This window comes from Scylla paramamosain, chromosome 24 (assembly GCF_035594125.1).
Source record: "Scylla paramamosain isolate STU-SP2022 chromosome 24, ASM3559412v1, whole genome shotgun sequence".
In the NCBI taxonomy this organism is placed as follows: domain Eukaryota; kingdom Metazoa; phylum Arthropoda; class Malacostraca; order Decapoda; family Portunidae; genus Scylla; species Scylla paramamosain.
Window position 1 is genome coordinate 1,934,853 of NC_087174.1, and position 7,648 is coordinate 1,942,500.

Genomic DNA, 7,648 nt, shown 5'->3' on the forward strand with positions numbered 1-7,648 from the left:
TCCACACTATGAGATGCTGAGGAAAGAGGCGGATGAGAGCGGTGAGGAAGAAGAGAAAGACTGTAATGACTGCGGACGTGAGGAAAGGTGTGAGGGAGGCGGAAAAGATGTGTGTGTGTGTGTGTGTGTGTGTGTGTGTGTGTGTGTGTGTGTGTGTGTGTGTGTGTGTGTGTGTGTGTGTGTGTGTGTGTGTGAAGACTTATCATCAATATGGCACGTGTGTGAGCCGGCAAAATGTAAGTCCGTACCGTGTAAGTATGTATGTATGTATGTACACGTGTGTGTCTGCTGCCCACGTGTGTGTGTGTGTGTGTGTGTGTGTGTGTGTGTGTGTGTGTGTGTGTGTGTGTGTGTGTGTGTGTGTGTGTGTGTGTGTGTGTGTGTGTGTGTGTGTGTGTGTGTGTGTGTGTGTGTGTGTGTGTGTGTGTGTGTGTGTGTGTGTGTGTGTGTGTGTGTGGTAACCAGGCGGCAGGCAGGAGAGGAAAGGAAGTATAGAGACCTTGGAGGAGTTAGGGAAAAGTCAAGGATGCAGCTCGGAGGGAAAAGTGGATAGAGGGAGAACAACGTGGAATGGAAGGAAGTGAAGGTTAGGTAAGGCCTAACTGAGATAGAAGCAGTAAGGAGAGGAAGGCTGTGGTGCATGGGAGAGCTGTGAAGGGAATGGCAGGTGCAGGGAGAATAACTGAGTTGATGTCGAGAGAGCGAAAGCTGCAGACAGTAAATGAATTACATTCGGTAAGAGTAAAGTGAAAAACACATACCTGACGTCAGTTTTCGCTCTTCCTGTTTTTGTAGAGTAAAATTCTTCTTGGAGCACAAGTCTTTTCTAACCTTTCGTCAGTTTGTGAATAATAGAGAGACATGCTGCAACCAACTAATCTGTCCTTGGACAAAAACGTTTTGAGGCTAATCTCTTGAAAAGAAAAAGAATACAAATCTTACTGGACCTTCGTAAAACATTTTTCTCATTTACTTCGCTCCCCTTCTGAGTTCCACATTTCCTCTTGTCTCCTTTTTCTTCTCCATTTTCCTGCCTTCTTTTTGCTCCGTCCGCCGTCACTCACAGTGAACACAAAAGAAAGCCGTCACAAAATCACATTACCAATTTGCGAGTTTCGCTTCAGAGAAATGAGGAACTTACTTTTCTCAAAACAAACAGAAGATAAATATGCAAATAGTTGTGGGTATCTAGCCTCCTGCAGCGACCACAGGAGGAGGAGGAGGAGGGAGGGAGGGAGGGAGGGAGGGAGGGAGGGAGGGAGGGAGGAAGAAGAAGGAAGGAAGGAAGGAAGGAAGGAAGGAAGGAAGGAAGGAAGGAAGGAAGGAAGGGAGGAAAAGAGAAAGAAGAAGATACAAAGAAGATGGATGCAGACACAACAACGATGAACGAAAAGCAACGAAAATATATGACACGAACATGAAATATAGCAAAAATGCACGCACACGCGCGCACACACACACACGCACACACACACACACACACACACACACACACACACCCACACACACACACACACACACCACACACACACCACATACACAACGTGCACACACACAAACACACACACACACCACACACCACACACAATACACAACGTGCACCACACACAAAAACACACACACACACACATACAACGTACACACACACACACACACACACACACACACACACACACACACACACACACACACACACACACACACACACACACACACACACACACACATCCGAGCGAGCAACAATGAAGCAACAATATGCACACTATAAGCATACATATGAGCAGCATGCGAGCTGTCTTGCTCTGCCCAGCGTCCAGACAACGTTATTCAGATTGAGGGTGAGAGAAGAGGAAGGCATGAGAAAGAAAGAAAAACATAATAAAAAAAAAAAAAAAGGCACGAGAGGAGAACGAGGAAGGAAAGTCGTTCAAAGTGATAGCGGAAAAAAAAAAATTATATACAATAAAAAAAAACGGCGGAAAAGAAAGGAAGGAATTATGAAAAAGAAAGTAAAAGATGAGGAGGGAGAGAAAGGGGTGGAAGAAAAGGGATTACAAAAAATGCAAAAAATAAAAAAAAAACGACGAAATAAGTGAAGTCCAATGACGCAGGCGAAATAATAAAAAGAAATAAAGTAAAGACGACATGTAACTGAAAAAAAATGTAAAAATAGTTAACAATAAAAGGAGAACGAGAGAGAGAGAGAGAGGAGAGAGAGAGAGGAGGAGAGAGAGGAGAGAGAGAGAGAGAGAGAGAGAGAGAGAGAGAGAGAGAGAGAGAGAGAGAGAGAGAGAGAGAGAGAGAGAGAGAGAGACCTCGATGATAAAAAAAAAAGGACGACAGAAAGAAAAGAAGATAACGGTACAAACTATTACTAAGCACTTCTTTCAAACTATAAAGGAAGATAAAAGAAAAAAGAGAGCGGACCTATTGTTGTCTCTTTCACTTTCAACTTTCCCTCCCCTCCCCTCCCTGCCTTTTTTTCCCCTATCTATACGCCCTCCATCCCTTGCTCCATATTCTCACCGCTTTAAAAACCTGGATATTCTTTGCTCTTACTGTTCATTTCTACTCTCTCTCTCTTTCTCCCTCTTTCTCGACCACTGCGGTTCCCTCATATAACGACATCAGTGAAGTTCGCCGCCGCCAATTTCGACGACAAAAGCAGCGGTCAGCCCCGACAATACAAGCAAAAGTAATCCACGTCTGCTTTAAATCCCGCGCCACAAAGCTCGCGGGACACTAGACACCAGTCCGGGATTCCCAAGGGTCGCGGGTGACAGGTTACGGGATCCTTCTACAGGTCGGCGTGACAGGCTTACAGAGAGAGGCTCAACCCAAGGTGTCTTCTGAGGTGATGGTATCTCCAAGGACCTGGGGGGGGGGGTTGATTTTGTTTACTGAATTCCTTTGGGTGTGTGTGTGTGTGTGTGTGTGTGTGTGTGTGTGTGTGTGTGTGTGTGTGTGTGTGTGTGTGTGTGTGTATGTGTGTGTGTGTGTGTGTGTGTGTGTGTGTAGGGACCACCGGAGAAACGAATAATATATGGATTAAGTCAATATCAAAACTGATAACTTTTTAATTAATTCCATTACGCAGTCTTACGATGGGATAAAAAAAAATTGTTTGGAAAAGGGAGGCGAGGTTAGTCTCCAGGGAGAGTTCAGAATCACTGTATCTGGGTCTCGCTGGTGCCTATCTCCCCTCACAAGTTGATTCGCCGAGGCCTTGATCAACTCAACAAGGGCACGAATTCCCCCTTTAATCACAGCACGACTCTTTACTTCCAGCACCGCTTGATTCATTTCTGGGAAAGGAATGAGGGAGACGGCATCGTAGAGGCTGACTTCTGAATGTGTTATGGAGTTACAGTGACAGGCCTTGGAACGAATTATAGAGTTATAGAAGCACAGTGAGGGAGACCTTTCAAACGCCATCTGTTATGCATTGCTCACACTTCCCCCATCCCATCACGGCTAAAAGTGTTCAGGGCCTCTACCTCACCTCCACTTGAATCTTCATTCAATCACAGGTGTTCTGGTTCTTTCCACGTTTTCTCTTTTTTTCCTATCCTGTGTCTCATCTTTCCCTGCCCCTCATGGGTTCCTTGCCCTGTTTACCATTAATGCGTTGATCCTAAACATCACATCTCTATTAATTCTGTATCTTCTTGCCTATCTGCCAGCCTCACAACTTTATGTGCTTTATTTATTCAGTTTTCCAGCAAGGATGTGGTACATTTTATCTAGTTGGACAAACCTATACTTGTAATTAGTCTACCCAGTTAAACTATTGCTGTCAATAATGGTTTTCTACATGCAGTTAAAAACACAGAAATATTAATGTAAGGATATATACTTTCTCTCTCCCTTACCACACCTCTTGTTCAGGCCGTAACCAAAGTCTTCAAAAAAGGAATGCGTTTCACTTCCTCATCCTTCCTTCCTTCCCCCCTCTGCACCACTACGCTTGCTATATGTCTTCTCCCCCACGAACAGAGTCATATTCAATAAAGATTTTCATCACATAATCCATTTTGTGTGTATGGTGGAGCCCCAAGTTACCGGCCAACGATATATCACACCCCAATGGCTCTCACGCGCCCGCCCACTCTCACCTTTTCGCTACAAACACACCTTGCAAGTATAAATTCATTTTTATAGTATATATGGAAATAGCTTCTACTCCCTGAGGATGCTTGGAAAGACCAGGAAACGGGAAGAAGAAAATGTATCACAAGGAGGAATGAAGCTACAATTTCTTTGTCTTTCTATTCAGTCATATCCAGATTCTACAGTTTGCATTGGTATTTGTTACAGAGAAAAATACGGGAGAGAGAGGGAGAGAGAGAGAGAGAGAGAGAGAGAGAGAGAGAGAGAGAGAGAGAGAGAGAGAGAGAGAGAGAGAGAGAGAGAGAGGAGAGAGAGAGAGAGAGAGAGAGAGAACCATGAGAGACATGTAGACAGAAAATCTATACACGGATATTGCTGTGGTGTGTGTGTGTGTGTGTGTGTGTGTGTGTGTGTGTGTGTGTGTGTGTGTGTGTGTGTGAGTGTGGTGTGTGTGTGTGTGTGTGTGTGTGTGTGAAAAGAGGGCAAAGAACTGGCTGGTAACAGCAGAAACTGCCGCTTCATTATTCCTTGGCCGTACCTCGCCTAATTCTGCCTAATTTCATCAACTCTGCGCCTCGACTTAAGTGGAAAATTTCAGAGAAGAGAACATTTTAAACTGAGACGAACTTAGTCACACTGAGGCATCTTTCCGCTTTATCTTAACTGTAGTTTATACTAAGAGGGTAATATCTTCCTCCATTCTAATTCCTTTCAAGTTTGTTTCACACAAGAGAGTTGGAGAGCTTTAGAGTCGTTATGAAATATTTCATTTGGCTATTTCAAGTGCAACATACAATTAGTTCTGTACATGCTGTCATGTCAATGAAACGTAACATTAAGCTCCTGTGCAGACTGGTACAGAAATAGCTTTAACCTTTACATGTTTGGATTCGATGTAGTTGCAAATTAGCACAGAAAATACAGTTGATTATACTACTTGCTTAGAATACTGGCTGAAATACTGACTGGTAACGAAGACAGTATATATCCGATTAAAAATTATAAGAAATCAGAAGATAAACCAATAATAAAAAAAATAATGTCAAAAAGACACAGTAAATACTTCAATTGGTTCCAAAAGAAACTGTTTCTCATAAAAAAAAAAAATATATATATATATATATATATATATATATATATATATATATATATATATATATATATATATATATATATATATATATATATATATATATATATATATATATATATATATATATATATATATATATATATATAAAAGCACTTCAGTTGTTCCTGTATAAGAGTGAAAGTCTCAGACGCTGACACACGAAGGTTTCCAGCAATGAGTGGCAGCCGCGGTGCTTAACGCTGGGGATCGTTAATGGAACACGGAAGTGGAGGAACTTCACTCCCATGGTGGACAATCTTGAAGCCCTTACTGCAGTCCACTTAAAATTAAATGATGAAGAAAATACACGAAGAACGAATAGCCATAAAGAAGAAGAAAAAAAGAAAAATCATGAGAAAATGTGGAAAGAAAACAGAAGGGAAAAACTTGTGTTGCAGTGAAGCGATAAGGAGAGGATGGAAGCTGCACTGAGGAGAGATGAGGAGACTTTGTGAGGAGGCGGAAGGATCCTGAACCAGTGATGCCGAGAAAAGAACTAACGTATGTTTTTTTTCTTTTGGTGGTATTTTTCATTGAGATTTCAAATGTGACCATGTCCTTGCACACTGGGAAAATCGATTTAGTTGATTTAATTTGCTCAGAAATTAATGAGCGGCGCTAACAGAAATGTGTAGCTACGTGATAACAAGCTTGCTCTAGACAAGCTGTGTCCTGTGTCCTATAAGGCTGAACTCTCAGGAAACGCCCACCTAACACACAAAAAACAAAGCAAGCACGTATAGAAAATTGACATTTTCTAATTACAATTCATGTACATTGTGGGAAAATATGAAACTAACCGCTAAATAAGATTATCTTACAATAAAAATACTGAAAACTATTAATCTCTTTGTAAAATTCCTACATAAAACTAGACGTAGACTTATACATACTTTATAGAGGAATGCACAAAAAAAGAAAGAAAAGAAAAAGAATGCAGTGGTTATGATGTTCGTGAGGAAAAGCCGAAAGAGGAAGAGGAGGAGAGAAAAAATCTGTGGGTAAGCTGGCTGTGGTATTGGTAGCTAAGTACACAAGGCAAAGAAAATACGGTGAGAAGGAAAGGAGAAAAAGAGAGCAGAGAAATGGTGTAGTAATAAGCAAAAGGGAAAATGGGAGAAAAGACGCCACGAGCCACCCCAGCCACCAGACTTCATTCCTGTGATGGGAAATGACAGCCAGTTTGGGGGAAGAGGAATGCAGATCAGCGGGGGATGGAGGCGCCGCGGACGATGCGGGAAGGAGAAGAAGGATGAGGAGAGAAGGAAAGGTAAGACGCAGAGGCCTCTCTCACTATCAAGGATTTATCGAATTTTATGCTCAGAAGCAGCTAGAGTGTTTGTTTGGCTTAAGAGATGCAGAATCTGACCTATAGGATATCTGACAGCTCTCGTCCTCTTTCCCCATTGGAGGAGAACTGGAGAGAGTGTAGACGTAGAGAGGCTGAAGAAGGTAAGAGGGGGGTAGGAAAGAAAGGTGAGGAGGGCAGCAACGGCGGAGGAACAGGTAACATCTGGGATTTACACGATACTACAATCAATTTTTCATTACCTGACTACAAGGTAAAGCACTTACATTCGTACTAAACCCCAATTACAAGTTTGAGGGATGAAACAAAGCGGCGTGTGGAAGTAAGACTGCCGCAGGGGACAAAAACACACAATAGGCGAGAAAAGGACACAGGAATGCAGTAATGTAAACAGAAAAACTAACAGTAAGGCCGACAATAAATCGTAGACTCTCCACCACGGGGTAAAAGGGAGGAAGATGAGTGTGATAATGGCCGAGACGAGGAAAATAGGGTTAAGAGACGAGGATGAGAGGAGGTCAAGATAAATAGGTGACCCCGGGGGTGAAGAGAGGAATAGGGGCGGTCCTCTCCCCCGCCAGCTGCTAACGACGGCTTATTGTGACTGATTAATGTCCTGGCGTCCGACTCCTTCATACCTGCCTCGTCTGATATTTATCGCATCTCTCTCTCTCTCTCTCTCTCTCTCTCTCTCTCTCTCTCTCTCTCTCTCTCTCTCTCTCTCTCTCTCTCACTCACGGAAAAAATGTCACAACGCTGCTATGTGTCGCCTTGGTGGTGTACAGACGTGGGTGTTTTTCTAATCCTCACACACAGACGCTGCGCTGTTGCATACTGACGTGCTGTTATTATAGTGGAGGTTAAAAGAGGGCAATGCTATCACCTCCACCTTACTTCTCTGATAGAATGGACTGATCATGCTGTACTGCTGTGAGCTTACGAACGAAGGGCGGAGTTATTTGGCGCGGTGGCATACTGACGCAGTGCTATATTTGTTTAAACCTTTCATCGCTGTGGCATCACTTTCATTATGTTCCGGATGCATTTTGAGGATTTTATTAAGTTTTAGGTGACAGTTTTCTTGGTCAAGAGGATAA